At 46.2% G+C, this 10000-nt stretch overlaps 1 protein-coding gene across 1 annotated transcript in view; it reads right to left on the reverse strand.

Moving 5' to 3' along the window:
- Window positions 1-10000, reverse strand: part of khdrbs2 (KH domain containing, RNA binding, signal transduction associated 2) — a 122971-nt gene that overhangs the window by 26803 nt on the left and 86168 nt on the right. The gene's annotated exons all lie outside the window — the stretch shown is intronic.

Genomic DNA, 10000 nt, shown 5'->3' on the forward strand with positions numbered 1-10000 from the left:
ACCGTGTGCTTTGGACCAGATGAGACCAAGATTGAGCTTTTTGGCAACAAACACTCTAAGTGGGTCTGGCGTGCCACGAAAGATGCGCATGCTGAAAAGCACCTCATACCCACTGTGAAGTATGGGGGTGGGTCAGTGATGCTGTGGGGCTGTTTCGCTTCCAAAGGCCCTGGGAAGCTTGTTAGGGTGCATGGCATCATGAATGCTTTGAAATACCAGGACAATTTAAATCAAAATCTGTTGCCCTCTGCCAAAAAGCTGAAGATGGGTCGTCACTGGGTCTTTCAGCAAGACAATGACCCTAAACATATGGCCAAATCTACACAGAAATGGTTAACCAGACACAAAATCAAGCTCCTCCCATGGCTATCTCAGTCCCCAGACCTCAACCCCATTGAGAACCTGTGGGGTGAGCTGAAGAGGAGAGTACAGAGGAGAGGACCCAGGTCTCTGGATGATTTAGAGAGATTCTGCAAAGAGGAATGGCTGAAGATCCCTCTTTCTGTCTTTTCCCATCTTGTGAAACATTATAGGAGAAGATTAGGTGCTGTTTTGTTGGCAAAAGGGGGTTGTACAAAATATTAACAACAGGGGTGCTAATAATTGTGACACACATTATTTGATGTCAAATAATTATTTCTTTTTGTGGGATTTTTTCCCCACTGAATAAATGCACTTGTATTGAAGGTTGGATTTTTCTCTTTTTTTCCATTAAGGTCCCATATTATTTAGAGAAAAATAATAATAATTGGAAGCTAAAAAACACATCTCAACCAGGGGTGCCAATAATAATGGAGGGCACTGTACATACATACATATATGTACATACATACATACATACATACATACATACATACATACATACATACATACATACATACATACATACATAAATACATAAATAAATAAATATATATATAGAGAGAGAGACAGAGAAGGATCGGGGAATGACATCGGGCCAGAATCAAGCCCAGGTCCCCGGCCATGATGGTCAGTGTTGCCCAACCAAAACATTGGGTCGTTTAGGTTGGTCGTCTGCGGGTAAAACGGTCAAAAACGGGCATTGGGTGGCATTGGGTGGGGTTACGGCGCTACGGTATGTTGGCGGCAGAGGGAACTACTGCTGACGTCACTTCCGCTTCCGGATCAAGCTATTCCCGTCGAGGAGCTACTCGGACGAAATTAAGTTTCTTCTCGTTTTTCTCCTAAAAGCTTTGTCTGAACTTACAACTACAAACAACTGATTCGATGTAGTGTTACTTTAGCGTTACCTTGTTATCACTCTTACAACAACATAAACACATAGGCTAACCTCCCCACCATCCAAATAGATTTTTGCTTTCCACCAGGCTAGCCTACATAACTTTTTTTTTTTTTTCGCGCCGAGCCCTACTCGGCTTTAGTTTCACCTCACCTCATAGTCAATTTTGCAACACTACACCAACTATCTCGCAAAAATAACCTTTTCTGCTGCATCCGCAGACCTAATTATGGCCAACTCTACCTGCGCCTGCAGTGATCTAGCTAATGCTAATGAAAGACTAGCCAAAGCCAACATGACGATTGAAACACTTAGAAGTGACATTCGCCGGCTACATTGCGAGATGGTCATAAAATCCCATAACACCACGTTGAAACACCAAACCAGTAATACTAGCGCCAACCTAACTACACTGTCTTTTTTCCCCCAGCCACAGCAAACACCAGCCGAAGTCCCCCCCGAATCCACCGTAAAAAACTTGAGTCCGATTTCCTCTCCCTTATTAATACCCTTCGCAGCACTGGAAAAAAATACGCTATCTCAGGCCCCATCCCCTCTGTTTGTTTCTCTGCCTTCCAGTTCTCCCGAATCCGCCAACTGCACGTCTGGCTGATGAGACACTGCCGCCAAGAAGCCATTCCCTACGTTGACAACTTCTCCGCTTTCTGGAACCGCCGAAACCTCTTCGCACGAGATGGAAGGCACTTAAACAGATCTGGCGCTCGTCTCCTCGCGACCAACCTAGAGCTGACCCTCGAAGCCCATCGTTCCTTGGATTGACTAACAGGTGTTTCAAATCCAAAGCACTACACCAACTTAGACACTGCGTGCCCAACAGAGAGTACCCCACTAGCTATCCACGCTGTCACTACCCGTAGGAAAGCTCGCAGATATAGACCCTCTGGTTGTGTACACAACAACCTAATTACGATTGCACCTGAACGCATAAACAATAGCTCTACTACTTTGAATGTTAATGCTGCATTACTTAACGTGCAGTCCTTGACCAACAAAAGCTTCGTAGTAAACCAGCTGGTCTCGGACAAAAACATAAGCTTTATGTTTCTTACCGAAACATGGCTTAAAGACGACGGAGCGGCTACTTTTATTGAGGCTTGCCCTTCCGATTACAAATTCCTTCACGCCCCGAGACCAAAGAAACGAGGCGGAGGCGTAGCCATACTTTTCTCCAACAAATTTAATTGTACTAAGATGAATCTGGGCTCTTTCTCTTCATTTGAATACATGGCAATGAGGGTCCAAGCAAACCTCAAACTGATTATTATTGTTCTGTACCGTCCACCACATGCGCTTGCTATCAAGAACCAGAATGAGAGAGCACATCTCTCCTGTCTTGGCAGACCTGCACTGGTTACCTGTCTCATACAGAATCGACTTTAAGATTCTGCTCACAGTATTTAAAGCATTAAATGGACTTGCCCCTAGCTATATCTCAGACATGCTCTCTTTTTATGCCCCTGCTCGAGCTCTCAGGTCCACTGATGCCAAGCTGCTAAGGACCCCCACCCCCCCGCAGAAGAAGATCGGCGACGCCGCGTTTGTCTGCTATGCGCCCAAGAGATGGAACGCCCTCCCCATCGAGATCCGATCAGCCACCTCCGTCGACTCCTTTAAGAAGCAGCTGAAGACCCACCTCTTCATCCTTGCCAACTCCTAGCTGCAAAGGCGTCATAGTGTCCCAGCTGCCGCAGCGCCCTTACTACTCGCAATCCAGCCCTGGCAGGGGGCTCCCCTAGGTGGCCGCTGGTCTCTGCCTGAGGTTTCTTCCTGACTACAGGGGGTCTTTTTTCTCAGACCCCACTGAGCTTTTTTTACCCCTCACAAACTATGAATCAAGCGAAAGGGAGTTTTTCCTCACCCCTGATGCCACCAGGGGCCGCACCTGAGCGCCCAATCTCTGTGTGACTATCTATGACTTATGATAGGCCCAGCCACTATGGACCTTACACATCTAAGAATCCTGGTCCTAACCTACGTTGACCTTATGACTCTACATTCTCTGTCTATCTCTTCTTCCTCTGCCTTCCTGCTTTTTCTGCCTCTCTTCTCTACCTCTCCTTTTAAATCTATCTCTAACAATGTTTTTTTCCCATTTGTTAAGCACTTTGAGTTACATGCCTTGTATGACACAGTGCTATACAAATACAATTATTATTATTATTATTATTTCTGCAGATTTATGGTCTTTTTTCTTTTTCTTTAGCATTTCATATCATTCCACACTTCAGATAAACTGGCTTCCCCTTAATCAGGTTTCACATGGAATAAATGCTTGATGTGGATTTGAAGGGGACATTGGTTGGTTTATAGATACATACGACCTATACCTTCCTCTGTACAGTAGGCCTAGCATATGACTACTGGTACAAAACCAGACCTTAGTGATTTGCTGTGTGACTGCTCACATTTATGAAGCTCAAGATATTTCCACCCGCCGCCCTAGAGGAGCGTGGGGGTCAAGAGAAAACATGCCTGAACGCTCTATCTGCTTCATTGACCCAAAAACAACTGTAGAGATAGAATCTGTTTCATTTACATCATCCGAGTGGTAATAGCATCTTGTCTTCTGTATTGCTTGGGCCAGGCTCTTCCCACTCAAGATTAGATTAGCCTTTATTGTCTCTACAGGAGAGAAATTTTGCACGGACAGGAGAAGGTGTGATTTACAACGGACAAACAAAAATTAGACAAGACTTGGGTACCACAGACAGAACACACAGGAGACAGCATATGCTGAGCAAGGCAAACATACTGTATAGCCTAGTTTGCCAACAGCCATAGCCAGACAGCAGACAGCCAAGATCATGAAAAAGCCAATACTGGTGCACCAGAGTGCAGCAGAGGCTCGCTCCAACAGTAAACAAAAGCAACGATACTATATATTCGAGGCTGCAACTGCAGGAACACACGATTGATGTGACTCGCACGTCTATAAAACACAATCACATTTGCATCCTTCCTCTGTCTCGTTGTGTTTCAGCGTTGCTGTCGTTATCTGTGATGAGATGCAATGAGACTAGCGATACTACTGTACCACATACAGGGGTTGGACAAAATAATGGAAAAGCCTGTCATTTTAGAGTGGGAAGTTGCGTCCACAGTTAATCCTGTTGGATGTGGTTCATGCTTCTTGGTCGTATGCAGACATTACCTTGGATACTGTGGCTCTTGACACACCACAAAGACTTGCTGTCTCAGTCAAAGATGCAACAGTTACACACGGACCAAGAATTTCTCCTTTTTTAACTCTGATATGTCACTTACAATGTTTTGCGCATTACAAATTTTTTTAACAAATCTCTGCTCTCACCCTGCTAATTGAAACATCACACTTCACCTTACTGGTGCAATGTGCAATTAATTAAGATTGGCCAACAGGCTGGTTCATATGAGCCATGAAAATTACCACTCTAAAATCACAGGTGTTTCCATTATTTTGTATAACCCCTGTAGATGTTTGGGTGGTGTTTGGTGCAGTCATTGAAAATGTGCTTACTTCCTTAGGGGACTGACTTCCATTGGCTTTAATGGCTGCAGCCAGCAGGGTTATGGCTATTACCCAGCACAGGGATCTCTACAGTACCGCTCCCCTTCTCTGCCCTTAACAGCCTCTATCTGGAAAACACTCCATGCTGAGTTTTTTTTTCTTTCTCTCTCTTCTTTTTTTTTATTAAAGAAAAGTCTATGACAAAGGGCACGCTTTTAAGAAAACATAAACAACAACAGCAACAACAACAAAGCAGGATGATACATTGTCATCTGGCAGATGCTTGTGCTGGAGTCGATTATTTCTCCAAAATAAATAGACGCTACTGCTAAGAGTTATAGCCCACATTAAGTGTGCATATATTTTTTCGGGGTCATTTGCAGTAATCACTTTTTCCTTGCAACATAAGGAGGGAGTTTCAGGGCTGATGGAGGAGGCTGGAGAAGGGAAACAGCAGGGCCGGGTGCTGGGGGGATGGGAGAGGGGGAGGAGAGGAGAGGTGCAGGGTGCGTAGGGTGGCGGGGGGAGGGGGGGTGGGGTTGTCAGGGTGAATGAGGAGGCTGGGGTGGGGAAACAGTGCTGGGGGATGGGGGATGGGGATGGGGGAGGAGAGGGGAGGAGACATGAGGAGAAGAGAGGTGCAGGGCAGGTGTGGGGAGGGGAGGGTGTCTAGGTGAGGAGAGGTGTGGTGGGTAGGTGGGGCAGGGTGTTGCGGCGTGATGGAGGGGGCTGCCTGGGGACCAGGGCTGGCTGCAGGGAGTGGTGGTGGGGGAGGTGGGGGTGTGTTTAGGTGAGGAGAGTTGGAGAGAGGTGTAGGGGTGTCTAGGTGAGGAGAGGTACAGGACAGGGGTGATGGAGGGGAGAGCGGAGCAGGCAAGGTGAGGAGGTGGGTGCAGGGGGGGGGGGGGGCAGTTGCCAGGGCTGGACTGGGACAAAACATCAGGCCGGGCATTTTCAGCCAAGACCAGTCCGCCAGTCAACTATTTTGACCCAAACAGCCAAAATGAATATCTAAATCTGAGGTCCGTTTCTCGATTCTTGTCGTTGCTAAGCGTCTTAAGACCGTCTTAAGACCGTCTTAAGACCGTCTTACCATTCCCTTGGATTTAGTGGTGAGCGTCGCTGTCGAGAGAGAGTTGAGTCGCTCTTATGAAGGACGTTGCTACCGTCGTTAGCAAAGGCGCTTTCGAGATACGGACCCCTGACTCTGAGAGGTCAGCTGTAGCGGCATGAGGAGTGATACCACTACACTGAGGGGAGGACCAGGACAAAATCGTCAGCAGTCCACTGGGGAAAATGCCCTATGTGCCTTATGACCAATCCAGCCATGGCTGTTGTGCAAATCGGCAGGGCTCCGCCAGAGAGGTGGAAGGAGATAGCCCGGGTGCTGCCACACCTCTGGAGGGGTAGGGGTGTCTAGGTGAGGAGAGGTGCAGGGCAGGGGTGATGGAGGGGAGAGCGGAGCAGGCAAGGTGAGGAGGTGGGTGCAGGGCAGGTGGTGGTGGTGGTGGGGGCCTGTTGCGAATTGGCAGGGCTCCGCCAAGGAGGAGGTGGAAAGAGGAAGCCCGGGATCGGGATGCTGCTGCCACACCTCTGGAGGAGGTTGTGTGCAAGCTGTCACTTAGCGCCAGCGGGGGCCTGGGGAGCCTGTCATCCTCAGACGCTTCTTCCACTACCGTTGCTGCTGCCGCTGCCACCGCTGCCACTGACAGCTTTGGTTGGGCCCAGGACAAAGTAATCTGAAAGGGCCCCCCACCCAATATGTTCAATGTAATGAGGATCCAATTATGGGCCCCCCATCTCCCTGGGCCGTGGACAGCTGACCCCTTTGTCCCCCCCTTGTCGGCTTCCCTGGCTGCTGCTGCCACTGCTGCCACCGCTACCGTGTCGCCGGGGCAAAGTGTATGAAATATAAATTATAGAACATCGGCGTGTTGGAGATATGAAGAATAGCCATCAATTATACATGCAATGTGCACCATATGTATTATAGAGAAGGTTTCGGGGGGGTGGGGGAGAGACAGAAGAAAGGGATATAAAATAAGAAGGAGATGCTGCTGGAGGAGGCACATGGGGATGAGTGTGAAAAAATATCCATCCTTGCTGCTACGACCGTATATAAATGATGCTTCTACTACTCGATCTATGAATCAGGAAGTCTTCGAAAATGTTTTGGTGTGGTGGGGTGGTTGGAAGCAAAGCATAAACAAAACAAAACATGTTGTGAAGGTTTTAAAAGAAAGAAAAAGAAAAAGAAAGAAATCCCAAAATGAAATAAATCAAAACCATGCACAGCTATCTTCATCACGCAAATAATATGTTTGTACATTTGGCATCTATATCAGAACATCTCAAAAAACACTCTCAGTCCGTAGAGGAAGGGAACTGTGTGTAAACAGCTGGCAAGCCTCTCTCTCTCTCTCTCTCTCTCTCTCTCTCTCTCTCTCTCTCTCTCTCTCTCTCTCTCTCTCTCTCTCTCTCTCTCTCTCTCTCTCTCTCCCTCTCTCTTTCTCTCTCTCTTTCTCTCTGACTCATCCTGAGCTTGCTTGTTGCTGGCCTTTGTCTGTGGTGCTGCTAGAGGGGGAATGCGATGTAGCTATGTGGGAGAGGAGAGGCAAGGGTTGAAAACTCTGCGCTGAATCCTCTGTTTACGAGTAAAGCACAAAAAAAGCAAGTGGGCTGTGAAACCTAACTAAAGTGTCCTGCTCTGTCTCTCTATCGATTTCCACTGCTGTGTTTATCGAAGGATTACAATACTGCACCCACACACACACACACACACACACACACACACACACACACACACACACACACACACACACACACACACACACACACACACACACACACACACACACACACACACACACACACACACACACACACACACACACACACACACACACACACACATACACACACACACACACCAAACTCCAGCAATGCCCATGTACCAGAAACAACATCTATGTAGCAGCCAGGCACCGTCAAAGACCAGACACCGCTGCTGGCCCAAGACAGACATCTGACTACACAAGGGAAGAACAGGGGGATTATATCCACACTGTTATATTCACGCTTGTTATGTTCAGAATGTCTAGTCTCCTAACGCTGTCATTGATAACTGCGTAGCCTCTTAACTAGAGATGCACCGGATCCTGATTTTTAGGATCCTGCCGGATACCGGATCCACTGCTTAAGATCCTGCCGGATCCGGAACCGGATATCGGATCCTACGAAAGGGTTGAAACACATAGCCTACTCACGCACGTGGGCCCTTTTTATCATGTTGTCTAAAACTATTTTGACTGAAAAGCCTCGGCTACTGGATCCGGATCCTGTGAAAAACCCTATTATCCTGCCGGATCCGGAACCGGATCTTAGATCCTGTGCATCTCTACTCTTAACGCATGCCGTTCCACCAGCGGAATGCTGTAATGGGCACTGATAAACTTTGCTGCCATTACATTACATTACATTTAGCTGAGGCTTTTCTTTTATCCAAAGCGACTTACACTTATTTCAAGTACAGGGCATTGGTTACAGTCTCTGGAGCAGTGTGGAGTTTGGTGCCTTGCTCAAGGTTTTGGTAATAATATGCTGTGTATGTCATTTATCTATACTGCTTTATTCACAATAATTAAGAGTTGAGGAGGTTTGCAACTGTGATGGGCTAATTCAAAACTTATGTTTCTGTATATGGATGGAGCACCTACGTATGTAATGCTAATCCAATATTACATTACATTACATTGCATTTGGCAGACGCTTTATAACCAAAGCGACTTTCAATAGAGGACATAATCATAGCCAACATCACTAGCAAATACAAAGTGCATAGGAAATATACAGAACAACAAGTGCAGATGGAAAGAAGGGTTATAGTATAGTATACTATATAGTATACTACTGCTTGGATGGGACCCTTAAGTTGCACAAGTTTTCTTTTTCATTCAAGGAATTTTCACAAATACACTAGAGATTTTCACAGGTATACATGTCATTTCAAACCATTTCATGGCTTTGTCTTTCCTCAGATACCGTACATCTCGGTACTGCAACTAATGGGCAAACAATATATTATACAATAAATGCATGAGTTGTGACAGCCGTCCTCAGTGTACACAGAACATGGAGACATTGTTGTCACAACAATGGATCTCATTTTTCATAGACATAACATTACACATAGCTGACACTTATCCAAAGCGACAAACAGATATTACAGGGTATTGGTCACAGTCCCTGTAGGCTTGCTCAAGGGCACTACAGCCACGGAGAGCGGAAGGGATTGTTAAGGGTGGGGATTGAACCTGCAACCCTGTGATCTACAGTCCAACTCCCTTACCATTACAGCACAAGTGTCGACATTACATAACGGCCGGCCAAATTTCACCACGGCTTCCCTGGTATTCAATTGCAATGCTGGTCCTTATATATCTTAAATTATCCATTGCAAAATCCCAAGGTACTGATGTAATAAGCTCTAGGAAGAGTTACAGTAGTGAAAGCTCCATAGATCTCCCAGATACGCCATTAACAAAAGAAAGAGTTTGTAACTTAAACGCTGCACTTTAAAATATGGCAGAGGCAGGCAGTTTCAGGGGCTTTGTGGTGGTAGAGCTACTCAGTCTAATCACACTGCACTTGTTTTCGGTCAACAGCAGTATATGGATCTGCACAATCTGCATTATAATGTTATTCAAATTACAGCTCAGGCCAGACTTTTTTATTAAGGGTTGGCTGAAGCCAGATTGAATGAGTTCTGTGAGTGAAGGAAAAAAAAACGGATTCAGTAATTACATTCTGGGCCTCAGTGTCCTAAGGGGAGAAAAAATAGAACCGATCAGTCTTCCTTGACAAGAACTCACTCTAGAACATAGTCAAACTCACTCAAGACCATACTCCGAAAAACTTTGACCAAAAATGCTTCATAGGGTTTGTCACAAGTGTAGCAGTAGCATCCTGGCCAGCCAGACGACAAAATGAAACATAATAGTCTGGAACAGCACCATTGGCAAAGCCATTGGCAAAGCCACTGGTTATCCCAGTAAGACATGGCCCCTGTTTTAAATTTGCCATTCGGTCTCTGCACTAAGATACATAGGGATTGAGAAGGTATCTCTGCCTAGACGGGGGGGTAACCTAGAACGTTTACTATCTCAGAGAGAAAATTATTATATCCACTCTCTTAAGACATTGGTTCCCTTTGGTCTAAATGTGGAATTTGA

Source organism: Engraulis encrasicolus, chromosome 24, assembly GCF_034702125.1.
Source record: "Engraulis encrasicolus isolate BLACKSEA-1 chromosome 24, IST_EnEncr_1.0, whole genome shotgun sequence".
In the NCBI taxonomy this organism is placed as follows: Eukaryota; Metazoa; Chordata; class Actinopteri; order Clupeiformes; family Engraulidae; genus Engraulis; species Engraulis encrasicolus.